We start from the raw sequence: 26,770 nt of genomic DNA on the forward strand, positions 1-26,770 counted from the left end.
GTAATCACTTTTTAAAAGATACATATATATGCTACTACTAAGAATATTGGAAATATATACAACAAAATCCCAACAGCTGTCAGAATGAAAGGTGATTCTATTTATCTTTGTCCTTTCCTGTATTTTCCACATTTTTTTATGAGTATGTTGAGTGCTTTTAAATCAGAAGAAAAAAATGGAAATTTCAAAAGAGAGAGTGAAGGGAATTCAGAGTCCTTTAATACTAACAATGAGTTTTTATTAATAAAATACTTATTCTTCCTTTTTAAAAAAATTTTTTTCAACATAACATGTTATTATATTTATAACTGAAAGCTTAGGGAACAAACAAATGCATTTCTGAGTATTTGACCACAATAATTTATAGCATACATTGGCTGGAGCTGTTCAGTGCTGACAAATTCCAGAAAGTAATTGCATAAAATACTTGGAGAGGAAATTGCTTTATGCTTCCATGCTATTTATGGAAATTAGCATCTTTGTAAAAATAAACTGAGAGCAATCACAATCATAGACCTTGAAATGTGGTTTCCATAAGATGTTAGCTTTGCTGCTTTAAGACCCATTAGCAATGTGGAGGGGAAACACTGCCTGGTTGTTTTTTCTTTTTTTCCTGTTATGAAACTGTTGCATATAATTGGTTTTTTCCTCTTGGATCCTTAATCCCTCCCTTTCTCCTGACGGCTGCCCTTTGGAATGCATATGCACTGAAGTATTCACTTTGCTCCTTAAAACCTCTCCAATGACCCTGTTCCCTTCTCAAAGAGTATTACCTATTTTCTTCATTCAGTGCCTCACCTTTTGCAATTTACAGCTTGCCCCAGAATGACTCCTTCAAACAGAACTGACAATTTCCCGAGATTGGGGCGAAATTTTCACCCCTCTGTGTTCCTAAAGCAAGCTCAAAACCTAAAGGAATCTTCCATACTTCCTTTGTTCTCTATCAATCCCACATAATCACTACTCAAGATCTATCCCTTCAGGCTCTGAAATGGTGCCCAGAATCACATCCTCTGGTCAATGACTAACTCCCTGACCCCTCTCCCCACTTAACTCCCATCTCCCACCCCATGTACTCTTGGGAACAGTTAAAGTTCTCATCATTACCAACCTGCACTGGTACCAACAATGTACCAAGCATCTCTGACTTGAATGTGCTCCTAGTGGTCCAATGGAATCATTCTAAAATTTTTTAAATATTTATTTATTTAGTTCTTTGGCTGTGCCGGGTCTTATTTGCAGCACTCGGGATCTGGGATATTTAGTTGCAGCATGCGAACTCTTCGTGGTGGTATGGGAGATCCAGTTCCCCAACCAGGGGTTGAATCTGGACCCCCTGCATTGGGAGTGTGGAGTCTTAGCCACTGGACCAGCAGGGAAGTCTCTCCAAAGGAGTTTTAATAGCGTCTTTCCCATCACCTCCTGATCAACGCCCAAGGCTTCTGTACTGCCCATTGAGCCAAGCCCTCTTTATCATTTATTTATTTAGCATGCTCGGCAAGGTCCTCGCTAGTGTAGCCACAGAGTAACTTTGTTCATCCTTACTTCATACTCCATGCTGTCAAATATCTTACTCTTCAAATTTAGTGTCAGTAGAAACCAAGAGGACAAAACCGAATGAAGAACGATTTCTGAGATGGAAAAAGGGAAGTTGAGGGGTACGGGGCAGGGGCAACAGAGAAGAGGGTCTCCAGAGAGATCGCAGGAGTCTGGGTCAAATGAGCAGAACGTGGAGAATCCGGGCACTGAGACAGAGCTGGGTGGGTGGGGAGGACTTCTGTTTAGGAAGAGCTGAGGCCTCCAAGGGATATCCTGGTGGAAGCATGCAGCAGTCCATGGATATATTAATCTGCAGCTCATGGAAGAGGCAGGCGGAAATCTCTCAGAGATACTGGGCCTCTTCCATTTTAGTGAGGTCACCAAGAAGAAAGGAAGAAAGAGAGAGCGAGAAGGAGGGAGGGAGGAAGAAAGAAAGGGAGAGAGAGAAAAAAAACGAGAGAGGGAGGGAGGGATGGAGGAAAGGAGGAAGGAAGGAAAAGAGAGAACAAGAGAAAGAGGAAGAAAGAGAGAGAAAGGAAGGGAGAAAGAGAGAAAAGGAGGAAGGGAGAGGAGGGGGAGGGAAGTTATCAAAATTGTGTTTTATTTCCAATGTTTACATTTAACAGTTGATGTAAAAATACACATTTTTTATCTTTTCAATGTAGATGTAATCCTATTTGAAGAGAATATTAAAAGCCTATCTTTGAAAGCCTGAATCACTATGAGACCTGGCTGCTCAGCTGATAACCCCAGGCAGGAGCCTCTGGAGAGAAAAACCAGCAGTGATTGAGGCTGCCCGGGGAGAGCATGTGGACAGACAGAGAACAGGGCGAACAGCAGAACTCTGAAACTAAGTAGCTTTTAGAAACAGTCAGAAACAAGATGATGGCTCAGATGGTAAAGAATCCTCCTGCCAGTGCAGGAGACGCTGGTTCAGTCCTCGGGTCAGGAATATCGCCTGGAGGAGGAAATAGCAACCCACTCCAGTATTCTTGCCTGGGAAATCCCATGGACAAAGGAGCCTGGTGGGCTATAGTCCATACGGTTGCAAAGAATCAGAAACCCATGCATTCAAATAAGTGATCAAAAATGTTCACTTTTTGTTGCTGTTGTTTAGTTGCCAAGTCGTGTCTGACTCTTTGCGACCCTGTGGGCTGTAGCTCGCAAGGCTCCTCTGTCCATGGAATTCTCCAGGCAAGAATACTGGAGTGGGTTGCCATGCCCTCCTCCAGGGGATCTTCCCGACCACCCAGGGATCGAACCTGTGTCTCTTGCATTGGCAGGCAGATTCTTTACCACTGCAGCACCAGGGAAGCCCCAGCCCTAGGACTAGAACCGATTAAAATTGGTTCTATCAATTAAAATTGGTATCTATCAAAATAGTCACAGGGACCTTTCTCAATGCCAAAACACTGGAATTTAGGAGGCAGAGCAGACGACAAAGAGGATCTAAGTATCCATATCCTAAAGGGAACTACCAGGCTTTCCCTGGGGGTCCAGTGGTTAAGATTTGCCTTCCACTGCAGGGGGTGCAGGGTCAGTCCCTCATCAGGAAGCTAACGGCCCACATGCCTTGTGGCCAAAAAACCAAAACAGAAGCAATATTATAAAAAAATTCAATAAAGACTTTTTAAAAAATGGTCCACATCAAAAAAAAAACTTTAAAAAAAGTGTAAGAAAAAATAAAGAGAACTACCAACATAAGGTGGATCTCACCCTTAGAGTTCCTTAAGAAGGATCACCAGCCAACACCCCACTCCTCCCCCTCTAAGACAGAGAACTGAGATGCACTGAAGGAAAAAAAAAGAATCACTCATAGAATCGGGGATCCCTGCAAGGAGGGACTGTCAATCCACTCTCCAGGTGGGCATCAGCTTAGACTGGATCCACTGATCTGTCCTGGCAGAGACAGACTGGAGAACTGAAGGGAGCTGTCCAGATAGGGAGGAGGCAGTGCGGGAGCAGCCTCTACCCCCACCATCTGCACAGCATGGATGTGAACACTGTAGCCCTCCAGGCACTTCTGTCATGGAATTCTCCAGACAAGAATACTGGAATGGGTTCCCATTTCATTCTTGAGAGGATCTTCCCAATCCAGTGATCAACTCTGAGTCTCCTGTGTCTCCTGCATTGGCAGGCAGATACTTTACCACTGAACCACCAGGGAAGCCCATGGATCAAGTGGTCAACACCAAAGGATCTGGATTCAAACCATTCTGTCAGCATCCACTCAACTGGGCTGCCTGGAAGAGGATTCCAGCAGTATGAGACAAGCCGGAGCTGGGCCTCCTGCTTCAGAAAAGGCAGGCACTGCAGAACCCTTTGAAGAACTCACACGTGCCATCCAGGGGGTGCAGAGAGTCAATGAGAGCTGGACAGATGATGACAAGGACCACACAGTGGCATCCAGTTAAGTTAAGAGCTGTTTGCCCTTCTCCCCATCCCCTCTCCTTGCTTCCAGCTTCAGGAGAGCTGGATCCAAAATAACTAAAAGGAAGAAAGATCTCCAAACCAGTCCTCACCACTGGTTGAGGTGAGAGGAGAATGGATCTCAGTACAACCCCACTTCAGTTACCTGGAGCCCTGTGTTAAAGCTAGACTAAACAGAAGGGAGATGAGATTTAAATCAAGTGGGGAATTGAAATTTTAAATCAGACTGGACGTTTAATAAATGCAGGGTTCTCTGGTGATCCAGTGGTTGAGAATCCACCTGCCAATGCCGGGGACACAGGTTCGATCCCCAGTCCAGGAAGATCCCACATGCTGTAGAGCAACTAAATCCGTGTGCCACAACTACTGAGCCTATTCTCTAGAGCCTGGGAGCAGCAACAACTGAAGCCCGTGGACCCGAAAGCCTGCACTCCACAAGAGAAGCCACTGCAATGAGAAGCCCGCACACCACAACTAGACAGTAGCCCCCACTCGCCACAACTAGAGAAAGCCTGTGTACAGCAACGGAGACCCAGCACAGCCAAAAATCTAAAAATAAATAAATAAAAATAAATAAATAAATGCAAGTGAATTTGCCCAAGAGTGCACGGAGGCATGGAAACAGATTGGATTTGGCCAAGCATAGCTGGAGCCCGTGACTGGCTTTGTGTTTATATCTGCCTGAGCTGAGACTTCTCAATGAAGAAGGCTGGAAGAGGGTTGGAACAGCAGCAGCTGTCTTCTCAGGGAAGATCTGGGTCCCTGAGGAGAAGGCCCAGAGCAACAGGAAGCATCCAGGGCCAGGGCATGACAGGAAGAGGGGAGGCCTCTCCAGCTGCCTGACTGAAGGGAACAGCGAGCTCCTCCAGAAATGGTCAAGAGCGAGTTAGGAAAACACGAGGCTGCAGACCTCATGGCTTGCTCTGCAATCTATCATGATTATTGTGGTCAGTGATTATAAAGGCTTCAGTTTTAGCTGATTCAATAAAGATAACCTAGTTTTTATTAAGTGAATTGGCACATCCCTTCCTCCTTGCATCTCAGTCTCACAGGGCTGTTAACTCTCCATCAGCCAACTGCAGCAAAGCCCACATGCAGCAAAGACCCAATGCAGCCAAGAAAGAAAAACCCAGAATGATTCATTCAGTTCTGTTCAGTCGCTCAGTCATGTCTGATTCTTTGCTTCCCCATAAGCTGCAGCACGCCAGGCTTCCCTGTCCTTCACTATCTCCTGGAATTTGCTCAGATTCATGTCTTTTGAGTCTGTGATGCCATCCAACCATCTCGTCCTCTGTTGTACCCTTCTCTTCCTGCCCTCAGTCTTTCCTAGCATCGGGGTCTTTTCCAGTGAGTCAGCTGTTCACATCAAGTGGCCAAAGCACTGGAGCTTCAGTTTCAGCATGGTGGTGGCAGCACTTATAAGGAAAAGTGAAATCGAAGCCGCTCAGTTGTGTCTGCCGACTCTTTGCCACCCCATGGACTGTAGCCTACCAGGCTCCTCCGTCCATGGGATTTTCCAGGCAAGAGTACTGGAGCGGGTTGCCATTTCCTTCTCCAGGGGATCTTCCCAACCTAGGGATCGAACCCAGGTCCCCCACATTGTAGGCAGATGCTTTTACCATCTGAGAGAGACTAAAGACGACCCCAAGAGGACTTCCCTGGCTGTCCAGCAATTAATTAAGACTCTGTGCTTCCAATGCAGGCGGCATGGGTTCAATCCCTGGTGAAGGAACTAAGATTCTACGTGCCATGTGGTGTGGGCCCCTCCCCCAATTTTTTTTTTTTAAGACAACGCCAAGGGTCCCCCAAACAACCAAATCCTCAGAGGAGGGGCAGCTTTGAAACAAATCCAGGCTGACACTAAGGAGATAACCAAGTATCCAACCCTCAGGAGCAGAAACTGATCTAGCCTTCACTGTAACATTCACCCAGGCCCTGTGATGGGACCACCCACAGCTGCAGAGAACCTTCCCTGAGAAGATCAAGTCCCACCTCCCAGCCTCTGCAGCATTCTCCCTTCTCAGCTGATGCCTCTTGGGTGCCCCCTACAGTTCCCCAGCAGAAATTACAGACACTTAGCTTGTTTGAAGGACATCAAATCAGTCAATCCTAAAGGAAATCAACCCTGAATATCCACTGGAAGGACTAATGCTGAAGCTGAAGCTCCAATACTTTGGTCACCCGAGGCGAAGAGCCAACTCATTGGAAAAGACCCTGATGCTGGGAAAGATTGAGGGCAGGAGGAGAAGGGGACAACAGAGGATGAGATGGTTGGATGGCATCACCGACTCGATGGACACAAGTTTGAGCAAACTCTGGGAGACAGTGAAGGGCAGGGAAGCCTAGCATGCTGCACTTCATGGGGTCACAGAGTCAGACACGACTCAGCAACAGAACGACAACAACATTTGTTTTAAAAGGTTAATATATCAAGGGCCTTTACTACATGTTGCTGTTTAGTCACTCAGTCAGTCGTGTCTGATTCTTTGTGACCCAATGGACTGTAGTCCGCCAGGCTTCTCTGTCCATGGGATTCTCCAGGCAAGAATACTGGAGTGGGTTGCCATCTCCTTCTCCAGGAGATCTTCCTCACCCAGGGATCAGACCCACATATCCTATATTGGCAGGTGGATTCTTTACCTTTGAGCCACCTGGGAAGTCATGCCAGACAGCTTTTTTTTCCCGTTCACAATGGATTGACTCCTCCAGAAAAGTCTGTGAGGTAGGCACCCCCTCTCTACAAATGTGGACACTGAGATGCAGAGATGTTTGTATGACAGGCCTTGAAGTGGTGCAGCTGGGATTCCAACAGCCAATGCTGCAAATGATAAAGACAACTAGCCTGAAAATCTCCACTTACAACCTCCTGTGCCCACACTGCCCCACACAGGGAATCAACACTGCCAAGCCACACAGATATGGAAAAATCCACAAGAGGTCAGTGAGTGATTCAAGCTGGGGAGACACTGCCCTTGGCCAAAGGTCAACAGACTGCCTCAAAGCTCATTTTAATTTTATAGGGTGGAAGAAAACAAAACGAAACCGCGTGCCGTGAAGCCTCAGCCCCATTTGACCAGGAACAAATCTCTGTTTCAGATCTGATGAGATAGAAAAGAAAGTCTCCACCCACCATGCCCCAACCCTACACCTCGCTGACCACAGAAATCCTAAGGTTACCCTGAAAAGATTTACATCTGTCCTAATAAAAGCAATCTATTAAAATGTGGATGGGGTAGCATCAATAACGTGAATAATGGGGGAGAAGCTGTACCTCACTAACCAGTTCTGTATGAGTCACAGAAATCATGGGACACTGGAGCTGAAAGGGGCCTTAGAAACACTAAGTCTGAGAGTAAAATGCGAAGCAGAGAGGTCTGATTAATCTCTCTCAGGGTGTATCTCTTTATTTATGTGCACAAGCCCATCTAAGAGATGTTAGAGCCTTATTAAGCGTCAGGGCCTTTGCCAGACCCTGAGAGTACAGAGGCCACTAAGCCATGTGATGACAAGTTACATGATCAGGGAGGGGCTTCCTTGTTCCAATTCACACTAGATACTGAATGGACCAGCATGTTCTAATTCACACAGGGTGCAGTATGGGTTCAAAGCAGCTCTCAGGACAAAATACTTAGATGTGCTCTGCACTTTATTATTTTTTAAAGGTTTAATTGATGTGGACCATTTTTAAAGTCATCATTGAATCTGTTACAAAACTGCTTCTGTTTTATGTTTTGGTCTTTCAGTCACAGGGCATGTGGGATCCTAGCTCCCCTACCAGAGATCAGACCCACACCCCCTGCATTGGAAGGTGAAGCCCCAACCACTGGATAGCCAGGAAATCTTGCTCTGCACCTTCCCTGGTGGCTCAGTCAGTAAAGAATCCACATACAATCCACACGCAGTGCAGCAGACTGCCCGAGTTCAATGCCTGGGCTGGGACGATCCCCTGGAAAAGGGAATGACAGCCCACTCCAGTATTCTTGCCTGAGAAATCCCATGAATAGAGGAGCCTGACGCGCTACAGTCCATGGGGTCGCAAAGAGTCGGACACAAGTTAGCGCCTAAATCATCAACAAACTGCTTGGCTGAATCCAGTCTACAAATATATTTGTCTGGCTTGCAACCCTTTAAAAACTGGGAGATCACATAGGAGGTCTGGATAACCAGCTATCTTGAGCAACAATATGATCCAGCAACCCTGAGTTTGCACTCTCATTTGGCAATGATGGCTGGAATTGAGTAGAGGCTGCCCTTAAGAGATGGAGAAGGTACCATCAACTGTGCCACAGTCTCAGCTATTCCCAATTGCCTCTCAGGCAAGGCAAGCTTCCTTCCTTGGTTGGCGTCTGCCCAGAAAGTATATGATGATACAGTGCTAGAGCAGTCCCCCTCCAGACTGGTGGGAAAGACGAGAGACTAAAGACAGGCTGCATAGGGCAGGCATACTGGTGGCCTCCACTCCATCTTCCGGAGCCTGCAGGAGCTGGGCTGGGCCAGTTGCTGGCACAATCAGTAGTACAGTGGGCAGCTTTGCACTTGGCCTGTTGCTGGCATCCTCATCTGGGTGCGGGGACTGTGAGCCATGGGCCACTGCTGCCCCACCCACCAGGTGCACCAGCCTCCTCACCAGACACTGGGCTTCTCCAATGAGCACCTCGTGCCCTTCCCCTCCAGCAATCCAAAAACCCAGATGGCCTCTACAGGACCCACCTGCTTGCCGTGCAGCCCAGCCCCACCAGCCAAGTGATCACCACTGACCCCAAGCTGCCTGTGGAGGCAGCGGCTGAGAACTGCGCCAAGAAGCTGAGACTGGCCTTCCTAAGGGATTTCATTCTGGTTTTCAATCTGTTGATTCTGGGTGTAGATCCCGATGGCAGCCCCCTGTTCACCCTTCCCAGACCCCAATCTCCTGCATGATCAGGAGTCACCCCCATTGGCAATTCCCCCAGCCACCTCAGCAGCGCGGGACCCTCACACTTCCCTGCTGAACACAGCTAGTGCTGTCATCTTCGTGGCCAGTGGAGCAGGCAAGACAGCCATTCTAAAGCACATTTGGGAGGACGAGGAGGAAAACCAGTCTCCACCACCCTGGTCCAGCTCTGCACAGGGAGACTTGGCTGGTTTCTGGAAGAGGCAGTATCCCAGCTCCTGACCTTGCCTCTCAAGAAGTATTCCACTTTGTAACCAGCACCAAGAGATGCTATAGCTGAGACTATGCACAGCCCAAGTAGGCAGAGGCCTTCCGGGGCTGGGACCTGCTGCCAGCCCACTACAGACTTTATTTTAGAAAAGCAGTGTTGTGCCAGTGGAAGCTGAAAGGGTGCAGCCACCAGTGCTGCCAGGGGTCTCAGGCTATGTGCTGTGACTCAGGTGACTCAGTTATTAGAGTATTTGTGTGTATAAAGAAAGGAAGAGGGAGGGAAAGGGAAAAAAGGGAAGACAGGGAGAAAGAAAGAGTGAAAAGAACTACAAAACAGTATGTGTTGATGGACATACACACAGAATACTTATTTAGTGGCTGAACTAAGGCCAGAACCTGGGCTCTGCCCATTCATCACGGCCTGGCCTCCAGCAGCCGTATGCCTCTCCAGGGCACATGCAGACAGCCATTCCAGACTGAAACAGACAGGATCCATTGCAGCCCCAAGTCACCCCTTGTATATAGTATCCACTGTGGTATTAGGACTCAGAGAGGACCCAAGGGATTGGATTATTCTTACAGCTAAGGCAACAAGAAATACCATTTGCTGGAGGTAAGAAACAAAATTAGATTCTCTTTGGTACACGATTAACATCAGCCACACTACAACTTAGGTGATTTAGAATAATACTCCTAAGTAAACTGAGGGATGCCCACCATTCCTCTTCCCCATCTTATTACCTGCAGGAGGGCAGAGTGCATGAAGACCAGCCACATTAGCAGCCACCAGGGGCTCTTCTGGGAAGCCATGGGGTCGGGTCTCCCCAGGGGTGTCTCACTTGTAGCCTAGAGAGGAGAAAAGATTTGGTTTCCATTCAGCTCCAGACCCAGCAGTGGCAACACTCATGACTTACCAGATCAACAGAGGGAGTAACCCTGAGCCCCACATACTGTCTTGGAAAGCTTTGTGTTGGCCCTGGATGGAGCTACCTACTGTAGAGTACAGGCTGTCTGGGACTCTCTTTAGGAGGAGTTCATATCAAAGTCCGGAGGGCAGCTAGACCCGATTGCACGGTGCAGCCCATACCTCCAGCCCTCCAAAAGCCAAGCCATCTCTGCACCAACCACTTCCCAGCCCATTTGTCAGCAGCAGGGTGTGGCTGTTGGCATCCGACTCAGGGAAGCCAGCGTGGAGCCAAGGGTTAGGGCACCTGCCAGCTTCTGCTACTTCAGGCACAAATAAGTGTAAGCCCTACTAAGCCAACCCAGAGACGGGAAGGAGCCTGCCTAAGATCACACCGCAAGACAGTGACCATTCTAGGACTGGCATGCGGGTCTTCTGCTAGTTCCCCACCAGAAGACACCGTTCATCGTCCTCGGAGCCCCCGCCCTGCAGCCAGCGAGCTGAGTGAGGAGGGGTACAGAGGGTACAGCCTTGGAGAAGCCCACGAGCACAATAGGTGAGGGCAAGCCAGCGGGAGGCTGGAGGGCAGCGGGGGCTTTCCTCAGAGTCCTCCTGACGGTTTGCAGGGAAATCAGGATGGGTCAAGCCTGGAAAAGCCAAAAAGCCGAGGTCACCCTCGCCTCTCGCTTCGCCTCGCGGGCGCCTTGGCGAGCTGGTGTCCGGGGGCGGGTCGGTGGCTTCTCTCCATCTGGAGAAAGCATTAAGGGCCTGGCCTAATGCGATCCGCAAATGTGCTGCTGTTTCCGACCTGAGGCGGCGACTCTGGGCCGAAGGGAGGCGGCCAGTGCGGGGCCCTGGGACTGTGCGCCCCCCTCGCTCGCTCGCACCAGCGGTCCCCAGCGCGCACTCCTCCTCCGAGTATCCGCCGCCCGGCGGTCCCCGCGCCCCCGCTGCGTCCGGGTCCCGCACGCCCACTGGCCGCGGCGGGCGCGTCGCGCAGCCCTTGGCGCTCTAGGCGCTCGCAACCCGCTTGCCAAGCGGCCGGAGCTTCGGACGCCCGAGCCCACTAGCTGCTGTCAGCCTGTTTTCTACCTAGAAAGCCCCCAATCCGAAGATTCCCCAAGTCGGTGGAGTTCCCTCACGCTCAAGCGTCCCCGAATGTCTCTCCCCTAAACCACTGGGACCCACGGAGCCTGCCCGGCCAGAGGTCTCCGAGCCTCGCCGAGCGCCCGGGTCCTGAAGTTCCCGGGAACCGAGTCGTGCCCTGCCGCTCGGAGCCCCTCAACCCCACTGCGCCGTCTTGCTCTCCCTCACACCCGCGGTGGAAGAGCCTTCCCGCCCCCGGGCGCCAAGCTCCGAGCACCCACCTGGCGCCGCAGAAGCGTCCGGGACTTGCAGCCGGGCGGCGCGGGCTCGGCGCGCGCTGGGGAAAGGCGGACGGGAGCGGCCCGGTCCACACCTCGTGCGGGATCCGGGACCCGTACCTTCCCCGACGCCGGCCTCCAGCCCGCGGCGCCGCAGTCGTCGCCGCCGCCGCCGCCGCCGCCGAGAAGTTAAATGGGGCTGGGACGGGGGCCGCCCCGCCTCTCCCGCCCCCTCCGGGCGTGCGGAGCGCGGCGCTGGCCCCGGCCCAGAAGCGGAGGGCGCGCGCCGCCACCTGCACCGCCCGGCAAGTGCACAGCGCGCCCGGGCGCCCGCCCGCCCTCGCGTCGACCCCGCGCCCTCCGCCCTTGCCGGGGACGCCGCGGGCTCGAAGGGAGCGCGCGAGAGGCGGGAGCCGGGCGGCTCGGAGTGCGCGGGGCTGCGGCGACGGCGAGACTCGGCTGGAACGCTCCTCCGCCCGCTTCCTGGAAGCCACTCCTCGCCCTGGGCCGGCCGCCAGGCGTGGTGCCAAGAGCCGGGACTGCCGACGCCGCCACCGCCGCCGCCGGCAGGCGCGCAGGGAAAGGCGGCCGCTGAGCCGCGAGCCAGCCGGGACGCCCCGCCTCAGCCGGAGCCGGGAGCGGGGATGCCATCGCCAACCCCCACCCCAACCTCCCCGAACCTCCGCCCGCCCCGCCCGGGCCCGGGCGCCGACTCTGCTAAGTCAGGCCCAGCGGCCACACGGAGGTTTGCCCGGAACCTCTGGCTCGTGCCTGCGAGCCTCCGGCGCTCCCGGCCAGGCATGACCAAAGTCGGAGACCAGTGGCCCCTCCCGGCCTGCCCGCCTTCACCTCCAGCGGCGCCCAGAGCACACTCTGGGCCTGAGCCAGTGGACTCCGGTGAGCTCGCTCCCCACTCGGACCCTTGGCTACCAGGGACCACCAGCGACCTGGTGCCTCTTGCTATGAGCCGAGCTTGGGTAACAGAGCTGCGCAGCTGCCCAAACACTGGGGTGCCCGGGCCTGAGATTTGGGGTGGCGGTGTCAGGGACCCGGAGTAGGGTGAATTTCCTCGTGGAGGTGGTGAGAAGTAGGCCTTGACCTAATCTCAGAGGTGTGAATACAAGGGCCTCGGGATGGCTTTCAAAATCTCATTATGCCTAGGGCTAAGTCTTCACAGTCCCCATTTCCTTGGGTGCCTAGTGTGTGCCAGCCATGTGCCAAGCTCTTCATGTGCAGCTCATCTTCACAAGAGCCCCATGGTGTTAGTAGCATTCTTCCCATTTCATGGATGGGGAAGCTGAGACCCAAGGGACACATAACTTGTAGGCAATGAGTTGCAAAGTCAAGGCTGGAGCCCTCATCTCCTTTCTCTAAAGGCTCCACTGTTCAGCCCTGAAGGTTGTCTCCTGCCTTTTCTGTGGTTGGTACCTTACAGGTGGTGGCAGAGTTTTATCCAGGGGAGCTGGTGCTGCCTGTCTACCTCCCTCATCTTCCCTTCCTTACTGTGGGACTTCCTCTGGCCCAGAGGAGGACCTCCAAGACTGTCTCTGTCTCTCCACTCCAGGTAGAATGACTGGAATCTTTTGGGAAGTGAGCAGCGGGCAGTCAGTGTGAAGGGGGCAGAGGAGAGACTGGTCACTAAGTGCAGGGGAGGCTGGGCTAAACCAGAAAAAATGCAGCCATGTACAATTGATTCTCCTTATTTGCCATGTGAGTTTTGTTCTCATAGTCAAAAGAACTTTAAAGTGAATTTGGGAATACCAAACTATTGCTCCTGGGGAAAGCACAGGATTCAACTCCTGCCAGCCTCTGAGCTAAAAAGCTACCTGGTGGCTTAGATGGTAACGCGTCCACTTGCAATGTGGGAGACCCAGGTTCTATCCCTGGGGCAGGAAGATCCCCTGGAGAAGGAAGTGGCAACCCACTCCAGTATTCTTGCCTGGAAAATTCCATGGATGGAGGAGCCTGGTGGGCTGAAGTCCATGGGGCCACCAAGAGTCAGACACGACTGAGCCTCTGAGCTACGTTCTTGTCAACTGATCAATACATAACATTAATTTATGTGTGTTTCCCCTTAAAGACATATTTGTTGTTATTCTTGTTGTATAATCCCTAAGTCATATCCGACTCTTCTGTGTCCCCACGGACTATAGCCCTCCAGGCTCCTCTGTCTATGGGATTCTCCAGGCAAGAATACCAGAGTGGGTAGCCATTCCCTCCTCCAGGGGATCTTCCTCACCCAGAGATGAAACCCACATCTCCTGCACTGCAGGAGGATTCTTTACCACTGGAGCCACCAAGGAAGCTCTAAAGATATCTTCAGTTCAATTCAGTTCAGTTGCTCAGTCATGTCCGACTCTTTGCGACCCCATGAATTGCAGCACGCCAGGCCTCCCTGTCCATCACCAACTCCCGGAAGGAGTTCACTCAAACTCACGTCCATCGAGTCAGTGATGCCATCCAGCCATCTCATCCTCTGTCGTCCGGTGATGCCATCCAGCCATCTCATCCTCTGTCGTCCACTTTTCTTCCTGCCCCCAATCCCTCCCAGCATCAAAGTCTTTTCCAATGAGTCAGCTCTTCACATGAGGTGGCCAGAGTACTGGAGTTTCAGCTTTAGCATCATTCCTTCCAAAGAACACCCAGGACTGATCTCCTTTAGAATGGACTGGTTGGATCTCCTTGCAGTCCAAGGGACTCTCAAGAGTCTTCTTCAACACTACAGTTCAAAAGCATCAATTCTTTGGCGCTCAGCTTTCTTCACAGTCCAACTCTCACATCCATACATGACCATTGGAAAAACCATAGCCTTGCCTAAAGACATCTTACTTAACATATATTATTGATTCATTAATGCTGAACCCACAATTTGTGCCCAAGTAAGTTTATCTCACAGGTATCTCTAACACAAGGGTTTTCTGCACAGGGCATATCACAGGATTCCTCTGCTTTGGAGCATGAGAGAGCAAATCAGCACTGCTCTTGAGGGCCATTTTAAACAGAATCACCAAGAAAAAAAAAAAGAATAAAACGTGAAAAGTGGCACTGAATAGGCCATCAGAGAATGCTTATTTACAGTATGAGAGCTGAAACAAGGTGGAACATGGCGCCTGGATGAACCTGAGCTAGGAACACGTGTATCAGTTCAGTTCAGTTCAGTTGCTCAGTCGTGTCCGACTCTTTGCGACCCCATGAATTTCAGCACGCCAGGCCTCCCTGTCCATCACCATCTCCTGGAGTTCACTCAGACTCACGTCCATCGAGTCGGTGATGCCATCCAGCCATCTCATCCTCTGTCGTCCCCTTCTCCTCCTGCCTCCAATCTCTCCCAGCATCAGAGTCTTTTCCAATGAGTCAACTCTTCGCATGAGGTGTCCACAGTACTGGAGCTTCAGCTTTAGCATCATTCCTTCCAAAGAAATCCCAGGGTTGATCTCCTTCAGAATGGACTGGTTGGTTCTCCTTGCAGTCCAAGGGACCCTCAAGAGTCTTCTCCAACACCACAGTTCAAACGCGTCAATTCTTCAGCACTCAGCCTTCTTCACAGTCCAACTCTCACATCCATACATGACCACAGGAAAAACCATAGCCTTGACTAGACAGACCTTAGTCGGCAAAGTAATGTCTCTGCTTTTGAATATACTATCTAGGTTGGTCATAACTTTTCTTCCAAGGAGTAAGCGTCTTTTAATTTCATGGCTGCAGTCACCATCTGTAGTGATTTTGGAGCCCCCCAAAATAAAGTCTGACACTGTCTCTACTGTTTCCCCATCTATTTCCCATGAAGTGATGGGACCAGATGCCATGATCTTCGTTTTCTGAATGTTGAGCTTTAAGCCAACTTTTTCACTCTCCTCTTTCACTTAACTCAAAATTTCACCCCTCATCAGAGAACATGAATGTGCTGCAAATCTTGATTTGGGGGACTGCAAATACATTTTAGCAAGTAGGCAAGTTCGCAGATACGGAATCTGCAAGTAATGAGGACTGACTGTGTGTGCTTCTCCTGTCAAGGTGTAAACTCAAAGCCTGAGCTGAGCATAACATGCCTGCATGATCAATTGCTGAGTCAGGTCCGAATCTTTGTGACCCCATGGACTGTAGCCTGCCAGGCTCCTCTGTCCATGGGGATTCTCCAGGCAAGAATACTGGAGTGGGTTGCCATTTTCTTCTCCAGGGAATCTTCCATAACCAAGGATCAAACCCATGTCTCCTGCACGGTAGGCGTATTCTTTACCACTGAGCCACCTGGGATGCCCCTGTCAAGGTATGGTTGAGGAATAATGATTCCAAACACAATATACCAGACTCTGTTCCAGGTACTTCGCTGGTATTAACTCTGTCCTTACACCAGCCCCTGGTAGCTCAACTGGTAAAGAATCCACCTGCAATGCAGGAGCTCCCCGTTCAATTCCTGGGTCAGGAAGATCTGCTGGAGAAGGGATAGGCTACCCACCCCAGTATTCTTGGACTTCCCTGGTAGCTCAGCTGGTAAAGAATCTGCCTGCAATGTGGGAGACCTGGGTTTGATCCCTGGGTTGGGAAGATCCCCTGAAGAAGGGAATGGCTACCCACTCCAGTATTCTGGCCTAGAGAATTCCATGGACTATATAGTCCATGGGTTCACAAAGACTGAGTAAAAGACTGAGTGACTTTCACTTTCCCATCAGCCTGTGGGGTAAGTATCATGTTTATTCCACTTCACAAACTAGGAGACTGATGTAGAGAAAGGTTTAGACACCACATGTTCTTAGCAATTAGACAATACCGCATCTCACGTCATTCACATTCCAAAATAGAGCCTATTGCAAAAATCACATGAATATTCCAAATGAAACGGAGAATTCAAAAAGAGCTTATGCTTGTGCAGTGGCAGCCGGCACTCGCTCTGACTCAGGAAGGCACCAAGAAGGCTGCTGCAGTGGAGGAGGGTGGGGTTGTTAGAAGCATTTGAGCTGCTGGGCTTTCAGGTATTAATGGCTCAGCGGGGACTTCCTGTCTCATGTTCCTTGGCACACTCTTGACTCTGGAGTCAGCCTCCAGGGACTGCTCACACCAAGGAGGAGGCCAGGGATGAGCCTTTCTCTCCCACAAGTGCCGGGGAACATCAGGCCAGCCCCCTCAAGGGACAGTTGGGAGAACAATCAGGGAACGGTGCAAAGCAAAGGCGAAGCATCACCAGTTCCCTGATGGAAGTTCCCCTTCCTGCTCACCCTGGCGGGTTGAGTAGTCAGTCCTGTGAGTGCCGTTAAGGCACTGTGAGTTAGTGTTACCCATCCAAGCTCTGTCTGCTCGCTGCACGGCAGGCCAATAATCAAGAGACCAGGTGTTGAGGCAAGGAATAGTGACTTTATTCAGAAAGCCAGGCATCTGAGAAGATGGAGGACTAGAGAACCATCTTATGGGGTCTGGACGCCAGTTTCTTTTATAGAACAGAGAGAGGGAAGAGGTGAGGAAGTAAAATAAAAAGGCCATGGGTCTTGCAGAATATCTCCTGGCTTGGCCAGCACTGGGGAGCTAGGAGAAGATGTATTAATTTCTTCAGGTGTCAGGGTGTCTCCCTGGGAGCTGAACAAAGGTACTTTAGTTTAACATCAGGCAGAGGGGCAGGGTTCCCTGAGGCAGGCCATTATGTGTGCTTACAGCCACAGACAGCATCCTTTTAGTGATGAGAGTACCAAAAGCAACAGGAAGCAAAGCTTAAAAGAAACAGATCCAACATGGAGTCAGGCATGCTCTTTCCTGTTACATTAGGATAGCAAACTCCCCAAGTCTGGGAGGGTGGGCTGAACCTCACAGGTCCTATCCCCAGATTCACCATCTAATCACCCCCAGAGAGCTCTCCTCCATCACTCTACCCAAGTATAAATGCAGAGCCATCCTTCAGTCCCTGTAACTACTCCCCCTGCCACCCACTCGCCTCTCCCCTGAAACCTGCCACCGTGTTTAAACAAGACATTACCGAAGACATGGAGGTGGTGAAGATTGGGGAATGGTAAGAACAGAAGGGAATGAACCCCCTAAAAGCTATGTCTGTCTGATCAGGCTTCTGGGTGGGACTGAAGAACCAATCTCTCTCTGGTGGGTGGGGGAGGGGAGGTGGGGGTGGGTGGGATTCAGACCCCTCACTGCCTAGCTCCTGGACTCTCCCCACATGAGAACCCCCACCACCTGGAGACAAAGGCAATGCCTTTCAATTTGGAGAGGTCCAAGAAACCAAGTTCCATTTCCTCCCTAAAATCCATCCTCCTGCATTCCCAGTCTCCCTTATCCGTCTCCCAGCATCGCCTACTGACCACAACCAGACACACACAACAATCCAACATTTGTTTCAGAGATATATAGAGAGGTAGAGAAAGAAATGGAAACCCATTCCTGTATTCCTGTCTGGGAAATCCCGTGGGCAGAGGTGCCTGCTAGGCTACGGTCCATGGGGTCACAAAGAGTCGGTCACGACTTAGTGGCTAAACAACAACAACATACAGAGAGGACCAGGAAGTTCCTACCAGTGATGCTGCTCTTGGGGTATGTGTGGATTTTACCCTGAGAAGTGACGTCACGTCAGGGCTTTGGCCTGAGTTTGTTCCTGATGACAGACTCACTCTTTCTGGTTGCGGGTCTTGTAGATGGGCTTGGGAAGCACACTCAAGACTGTGCTGGAGGCTTGGCGAACAGGAGCCCTTGGAGACAAATCCTAGAGAAGTTAGAGTTGACTGCAGAAGGCACGGAAGATCCACCGGGGAAACATTAGGTGAGCATGGTATCTTCCAGGTGCGAGTTTGCCCGGGGAGTGCTTTTATAGGAAAGACCTGGAAGAGAGCAGGGGGCACAAATAGGGATGGGTGGAGAGCAGAGAGAGCCTGTGCACAAGGGTACGTGTGGATAGACACACAGGCAGGCTCAGAGACTAAGAGTCATGCCCTCATGGTAGTTTGAGTCACTTTTACGGAGCAGTTCTGGGTTTCCTTTGGCCAGTCGTCTCACTTTGCCTGGTTCTGAGTCCGTATATGGTACATCTCAGGATCCTCCCAGGTTGACCCACTCTCTTAGCCAAGATGGATTCTAGTGAAGAGGTCTGTGGGTGGGTTGACATCAGCTGCTATGGCGTGGTGGCCCCTCCCTTTTTCACCTTCGAGCAGCCTTTCTGTGCATGTGTAGTCGGGAAGATTTCCTAGACCTTGAGAATGAGGAATATGTGGTCTTTTATCTGGGCAGGACTCAAGCTCTTCTCTCACTCCCGCTATTTTGGGGCATCTGTCCACCGGGGAGGAACTCCAGCAGCTCAGCCTGGGGCCCATCTCTCTCCTGCCTCACTCTCATAGGCCAAAATGGATGCTTCAGAGAAGGTCCCGGCTTTAAGCCCCTGCCTGCCACACTCACATAAATGGGAGGTGGGTGTATGTTCCCATGACGAGGGTTTGGACAGAGCATCTGCCCCAACAGCATCTCGCACACCTGGCTTCTCAGGTGTTCCCCACCACACATGGAAAACAAGCTCAGCTAGAGGTGGTAGTTTTCTGTCTGTCCAGAGCCTGTCTTTGGAACAGAAATTTGCTTCATAAAAAGTGTTCAAGTCTCCTGCCTCATAAGCAAAAAAAAAAAAAAAAAAAGCCCTTGGGAAGAGGTGTGACAAAAGTGAAGGTCCTACTTGGCGAGGGGCTCTGTGCGCTTTGGCACACCCTCATTCTTGGTTTCTGCTCTTGTCCTGCACCTAGATCCCCAGCGAGCCCCTTGGGGAGCCGGATCCATGATTTCAGGACTTCTTAGAGGTACTAGACCCATCATGTCAAGGCAGGAGGCTTGGGCATTCATACTTCTGTAGCACTGGAGGTCTGAGCCAGTCAGAATCTCTGTCAGGAGAGTGAGGTGGTGTTGGACAGACCTTTCTAGAAAGCTCCAAACCTTTGGGGTTGGGCAGGGGAGAGCTTTAGTCCCCCAAAGTGTTGCAAAGGAATAGGTGGGTTTTGGTGACCCTTCTCCGGGCCAGCAAACTCTCCAGGCCTCAGACCCAAGGCTAACTTCATGTGGCCTCTAGGGCTAGGAGGGGGCTGACTTGACTGTTTTACGTGCATCTCATACTCTGATTGTATGTGTAAGTGTGTGTCTTATGCTCAGTCATGTCCCAGTCTTCACAACCCTATGGACTGTAGCCCACCAGGCTCCTCTGTCCATGGGGTTTCCCAGGTAGGAATACTGGAGTGGGTTGCCATTTCCTTCTCCAGGGGATCTTCCTGACCCAGGGATCGAACCCTCCTCTCCTGAATTGCAGGTGGATTCTTTACCACTGAGCCAGGGGAAAGCCCATAAGCTTATTGCATACAAGCAAATACTCAGGCCTCATTCAAGACTATGGCTTCTTTCTTTGCACATCATTCTAACAGGTTTGTTCATCTAGTTTTCAAGACTAAATTAGAAGCTCTGAGTTAGAAAGGGACAGAATCCCTACTCAGAAAAGGGGATACTGGCAGCCTAAAGGTGCTACAGAAAACCTGTAAAAGGCACAAAAGAAGTAAAAGACACCATAGGTCTGGTACAGTTTTGTTCACACTGGTAGGGCCTGAGAGGATCAGAGGGTCACTGCAAGGGCTTTGTTCATGCTCGTGAACTCAGGTTATCTGCAAATGCACTTGTTCATCACATTAAGTTTATGGATGTATGGAAATACAGGCTACATTTCAGAAAAACAGTCACTCATCAAAGGGCTACACTGTAAGAAAAAGAAAACAAAGGCAGGCACCATCTATTCCTTTAACAAGTCACCTTTAACTTCCTGAAAAGCTCACACCTGTCATGAACAGTCCTGCAATGAACATTGGGGTACATGCGTCTTTTTCTATTATGGTTCTCTCAGGGTATATGTCCAGTAGTGGGACTGCAACAAAGGTCCGTCTAGTCAAGGCTATGGTTTCTCCAGTGGTCATGTATGGATGTGAGAGTTGGACTATAAAGAAAGCTGAGCACCAAAGAAATGATGCTTTTGAACTGTGGTGTTGGAGAAGACTCTTGAGAGTCCCTTGGACTGCAAGGAGATCCAACCAATCCATCCTAAAGGAGATCAGTCCTGAATATTCATTGGAAGGACTGATGTTGAAGCTGAAACTCCAATACTTTGGCCACCCGATGCGAAGAGCTGACTCATTTGAAAAGACCCTGATGCTGGGAAAGATTGAGGGCAGGAGGAGAAGGGGACGACAGAGGATGAGATGGTTGGATGGCATCACCAACTCGATGCACATGGGTTTGGGTAGACTCCAGGAGTTGGTGATGGACAGGGAGGCCTGGCCTACTGCGGTTCACGGGGTCACAAAGAGTCGTACACGAACTGAGCGACTGAACTGAACTGAACTGATGGTACTTTTATTTCTAGTTTGTTAAGGAATCTTCGAACTGTCCTACATAGTGGCTGTACCAATTTACATAACATGTGTAAAATAGATAAGTAGTGGGTGGGGCAGCAGGAAGCTGCTATACAGCACAGGGAACCCAGCCTGGCGCTCTGTAACGCTCCACCTTAGAGGGTGGGAGTCTCAAGAGGGAGGGGATACATATATATATGATCACTCCCAGGTGGCGCTGGTGGTAAAAACAACATCAACAACAAACCCACCTGCCTATGCAGGACACACAGGAGGCATGGGTTCTACCCCTAGGTGGGGAAGATTCCCTGGAGGCAGGCATGGCAACCCACTCCAGTATTCTTGTCTAGAGAATTCCATGGACAGAGGAGCCTGGCAGGCAACAGTCCATAGGGTCGCAAAGAGTCAGACACGACTGAAGCAACTTAGCATGCATACACACACACACACACACACACATATATGTAAGAAAGAAAGTGTTAGTCGCTCAGTTGTGCCTGACTCTTTGCAACCCTGTGGACTGCAGCCCACCAGGCTCCTCTGTCCATGAGATTTTCCAGGCAAGGTGTGTATATATACATATTTATATTTATATATAACTGATTCGCATTGATGTATGGCAGAGACCATGACAACACTGTAAAGCAATTATCCTTCAATAAAAAAGTTCACACCTAGCACGTCATCTCTGACAATTCCAGACCAAGCTTTTATTCCAGAATTGATTCATTTGAGCAAAAAGAACAGACTGCAAAGTACTCTGGACACTTCACTGTTTAAAAATGTGATACCAGTTTTCTTACAAGTTGTCAAGAAAAGTTGTGCCCCAAAGAATTTTCTCCTGCACTGCACTGCACGCCACTCACCCCACACTGCAAAATGAGACCCGCCTGTTTAGTCTGCTTCCTTACGTGTTCCTTACTCTGTCCGCTTGGCAATATTTGGGTTGGAAACACCACAAAGAAATACTTGAAAAGTCTTTTTTCAAATATAAGTTCGATAAAAACATTTCTATGTATTACATTTTGCAAAACACACTTAACTTCAGGAGAGTTTAGATAGCCAATTAAGCATTTTTTATCCCTTCTTTACCAAGGCTTGGGCAAAATTTTTCTATGGATGAGTATGAAGAACTAAACTCCTTCAGATGCAACCATTCACATCTGGTCAGTTTTAGGCTTAACGAACAATTCAGTTCAGTGCAGCAAAATGCAATATTCATATTTTTTGCAATATATATTAAATTTTTGCCAGGTATGTCTACGTCCTAGGCATACAGTGGCATGATAAGATACAGCTCTTCCTGGAGGAGCAAATGAGATACAGTGTGATAAATGACTTCAGAGATATAAGCACAAGGAGCTAGAAAAGTTTTGCATAGGATGGCAACTAATTCAGTCATGGGGCTTTTAAAGATGTCTTAGGAGAAGTGATATTTCAGCTATGAACTAAACTTTCTATTTTTTGTTTGTTTTTTTGAGAATCTCCATACTGTTTTCTACAGTGGTTGCACCAGCTTACATTCCCACTAACAATGTAGGAGGGTTTCTTTTTTTTCCCCACACCCTGTCTGCTGCTGCTGCTGCTGCTGTTGCTGCTAAGTCGCTTGAGTTGTGTTCGACTTTGTGCGACCCCATGGACGGTAGCCCACCAGGCTCCCCCGTCCCTGGGATTCTCCAGGCAAGAACACTGGAGTGGGTTGCCATTTCCTCCACCAATGCATGAAAGTGAAAAGTGAAAGTGAAGTCGCTCAGTCGTGTCCGACTCTTTGCGACCCCATGCACTGCAGCCTACCAGGCTCCTCTGTCCATGGGATTTTCCAGGCAAGAGTACTGGAGTGGGGTGCCATTGCCTTCTCCCTGTCTAGCATTTGTTATTTGTAGAGGTGGCTCAGATGGAAAAGAATCTGCCTACAATGCAGAACAGGGTTTGATCCCTGGATCAGGAAGATCCCCTGAAGAAGGAAATGGCTAACCACCGCAGTATTCCTGCCTGGGAAATCCCATGGACAGAGGAATCTGGTGGGCTATAGTCCATGGGAGCTCAGAGTCAGACACGACTAAGCTACTAACACTTTCAAATTTTCATTCTGCCTGGTGTGAGGTGGTACCTCATTGTAGTTTTGGTTTGCATTTCTCTGATAATTAGCAATGTTGAGCATCTTTTCATGTGCCTGTTGGCCATCTGTGTGTCTTCTGTAGAGATCATTTTCCATCGGATTGTTTGGTTTTTTGTTGTTGTTGATTTGTGTGAGCTGTTTGTATATTTTGGAAATTAAGTCCTTGTCGGTCCCATCATTTGCAAATGTTTTCTCCTAGTCTGTAGACTGTCTTTTCTTTTTGTTTATGGTTTTCTTGGCTGTGCAAAAGATTGTAAGTTTGATTAGGCCCCATTGTTTACTTTTGTTTTTATTTCTTTTGCCTTGGGAGACTGATATTGGTATGATTTATGTCAAAGAATGTTTTGTCTGGCTGTATTTTCAATAATTCAAGCAAGAGCTCATGATGGCCTAAGCTGGTACAAATGGTAGTGAAAACAGAAGAAAATAGATTTGAGACAGTTGTTAAAGAATTTTTAAGACTTGGTGAATTACTTAAAAGAGTAGAGAGAGACAGTCAAGTTTGATACCCTGATTCCTGCCATGGGCCACGGGTGATGGCAGTGTCATTTGTGGAGACTGGGAGTGTAAGAGGAAGAGGAGTGTATTGGGTGGAAAGAGAGAGAGTGAGAGATGATGACTTAACTTGGAACATTCTGAGCTGGAAATCCCTCTGGATCTAGAATCAGGAGGACAACCTGAGCTGGCGATTTGGCTTCATGACTCATCAGCAAGTGGTTGATACTTGGAAGCCATGGAAGTTGATAGCGTGGATGAAAACAGCCAGCTCATCCACCATCTATCCATACATCCATCCATCAGAAAAGGAATTTCTGTGTGTTCTCCAGTGTGCATGCAGTATATATGTGAAAGTTTGAGAGTTTAGTCACTCAGTCGTGTCTGACTCTTTGCGACCCCGTGGACTGCAGCCCACCAGGCTCCTCGGTCCACGGGATTTTTCAGGCTAGAGTACTGGAGTGGATTGCCATTTCCTTCTCAAGAGGATCTTCCTGACCCAGGGATCGAACCTGGGTCTCCCACATTGTAGGCAGACACTGTACCGTCTGAGCCTCCAGGGAAGTCCCTATATGTATAATTTCTCCTAAACAGTGAAAATATCACACGTTTCTTTTTCTAAAAAAAAAAAAAAAAAAAAAAACCCACCAAGGAGCCATCATTGTGAGGCACTTTTGATTTCTGTCTTCACCACTTGCTCATAGCGTTGAGTGGCTCTGGCCAGAAGGATGTTTCCTCAGCTCTGTTCTTTTGCTCTTTCATTGTGAACTTCAATCTGAAAGACACACCCACCCCTGAATTCTCCAAGGCAAAGTTTGACATTCAATCCTAGCCTGGGACTCTGGTTTACCATCAAAGCATGAGTGGGTCTTATTCAGCCTTTCCCATGAAATTGCTAAATGATGTTTCATTAAATGTGTGCCAAAGAAGTGTATTTTTATTGTTGTTTTTTAAAAACCAAGAAAGAAACCAAAAAACTCTGTGAAACAAGTATCCCCAAATTCATGTATGGTGTCAGGAAGACTGAGAACAAAATGACTAGTGTTCTACAAAGCATAAATAAGAAAAATGGAAAAGAATTTTTTCTTTAAAAAAGGAAGTCCCTAGGTATACCTATGGCTAATTCATGTTGATGTACAGCAGAAAACAAAGCAATATTGTAAAGCAGTTATCCTTCAATTAAAAATAAATAATTTTTTTAAAAACCCTGATATTGACATGAACCATCAGATCAGGTAGAGACTTCAGATCAAAGATGATTTGAACTCAAATGTTGTATTCAAACTACCCATTCCCCACTGAAACCACTAAATGGATACTATATCAAGCTCTCTATGAATGCTGGAAGCTGAGGAAGGGAATTGCCCCCCAACTGCGACTCTCAGGGTTGATGCGATACACCAGTAGCCATTCTCTGACAGTGGCCCTTGTGACAGAGGAAGAGAGCTGTGCGCTGTGAATGTCATCTTAGGACGCTGCCAGGAAGCTGGGGCAACTACGGTTATCTTGCGGGAGAGTCAACATCACCTGTTCTTTTCTTTTTTATTTATTTATTTTTGACTGTGCCGCACAGCATGCAGGATCTTAGTTCCCCGGCCAGGGATCAAACCCACGCCCCCTACAATGGAAGCATGGATTCCCAACCACAGGACTGCCAGGGTTAGTCCCAACATCACCTGATTCTTTTACTACATCTGGCCTGTGACCTCACAGGGATGGTCCCTCTGGAGGGGCATCTCCCTGTGTGGTATACCCCTGGGCTGCCTCCTGGAGTGTGTGCAAACTGCAGACCGTGGTTTTCACAATGATCAGTTTAAGGTGACCCTTCTGGTGAAGGTTCTGAGGAGCCGCAACCCTTCCATCCTTGGAATCTCAAGAGTCACAGGAGCCTTTGAAGAGCGATCATCTTCTGAGCTGCATCTAGATGCACTGGGAGAGTCAAGAGGCAGAGGTGGTGACGGCTGAGAGCAACAGAGCCTCGTGTCCTCCCGTTATGGGTGCTCAGTTATTACCATGCCTGTGGCTTCACATGGACAGTTATTAATATGTACCTAAGGGTTGAATAGGCTTCCCACGGGGCACTAGCGGTAAAGAACCCCCCTGCCAATGCAGGACGGCATGGCAACCCACTCCAGAATTCTTGCCTGGAGAACCCCATGAGCAGAGCAGCCTGGCAAGCTACAGTCCATGGGCTCATAAAGAGTGGGACCCGATTGAGTGACTGACACAATGCTGCATCAGTTTCCTAGGGCTGTCCTAACAAATGACTGTGGCCAGGTGACTCACAACAACAGAAACTAACTGTCTCACTCTTCTGGAGGCCAGATGTCCAAAGTCAGTGTGTCAGCAAGTCCGTGCAGCACCTGAAGGCTCTGAGAATCCTTTCTCGCCTCTTCCTTGGCTTCCGGGAGCACCACTCCAGTCTTTCTCTGTCTTCACTGCTCTCCCTGTGGCCTGCCCCCCGTGTCTGGTCCTGGGACCTGCTCCCTGTGTCTGGTCCTGGGGCCGGCTTCCCTGTGTCTGGTCCTGGGGCCTGCTCCCCTGTGTCTGGTCCTAGGGCCGGCTCCCCTGTGTCTGGTTCTGTGATAAACCCCCTCTCCTTTCTCTCTGGATGCCAGTCACTGGGTTCAGTGTGTATGTTTGGTCACTCAGCCATGTCTGACTTGCGACCCCAAGGACTGCAGCCCACCAGGCTCCTCTGTCCATGGGATTTTCCAGGCAAGAATACTAGAATGGGTTGCCATTTCCTCTTCCAGGAGATCTTCCCGACCCAGGGATTGAGCCCATATCTCCTGTGTCTCCTACATTGCAGGTGGATTCTTTACTCACTGAGCCACTGGGGAAGCCCCGTTGGATTCAGGGCCCACCCTAAATCCAGGATGATCTCACTTTAAGACCTTTAACTTGACTCCATCTGCAAAGACCTTATTTCCAAACTCACATTTTCAGGTACTGGAGATGATGACTCAGACATTTCTTTTTGGAGGCCATTAATCAACCCACTCCAGCCACCAATACTAAAGTTTACTCTACATTCTGTGTCCCACTTGAAATGATGCCCAACGAAGTTGTCCAACACAGCTTATCAGAGGTCCTATGACTGAGACCAAAGGACATTAAGGCACTCTAATAATAACATACTAATACAAATGTAGACACAGACAGAATGTAGAAAAAATTCTCACGGGTCAATAATAACCAATTGAAAATGGTCAAAAGATTTGAAGAGGCACTCACAAAAGCTACACATATGCCCAATGAGCACATGGAAAGATGCCCCACATCATCACTCAGCATCAGAGACTGGCCAAGGGAGGCACAAAGGGGCTTAGAGTTGCGTACTGTCTATTAAACAAGAGACTTTCTACACTAAGTCCCCTACATACGAATGAGTTCCATTCCAAGACTGCATCCATAAGTCCA

General features: G+C 49.4%; 1 pseudogene; it reads left to right on the top strand.

Moving 5' to 3' along the window:
* The first annotated feature begins 8,551 nt into the window (after nt 1-8,551).
* On the top strand, nt 8,552-9,153 carry LOC138094954 (6-phosphogluconolactonase pseudogene; annotated as a pseudogene).
* The last annotated feature ends 17,617 nt before the right edge of the window (nt 9,154-26,770 follow it).

Source organism: Capricornis sumatraensis, chromosome 19 (genome assembly GCF_032405125.1).
Source record: "Capricornis sumatraensis isolate serow.1 chromosome 19, serow.2, whole genome shotgun sequence".
Classification (NCBI taxonomy): Eukaryota; Metazoa; Chordata; class Mammalia; order Artiodactyla; family Bovidae; genus Capricornis; species Capricornis sumatraensis.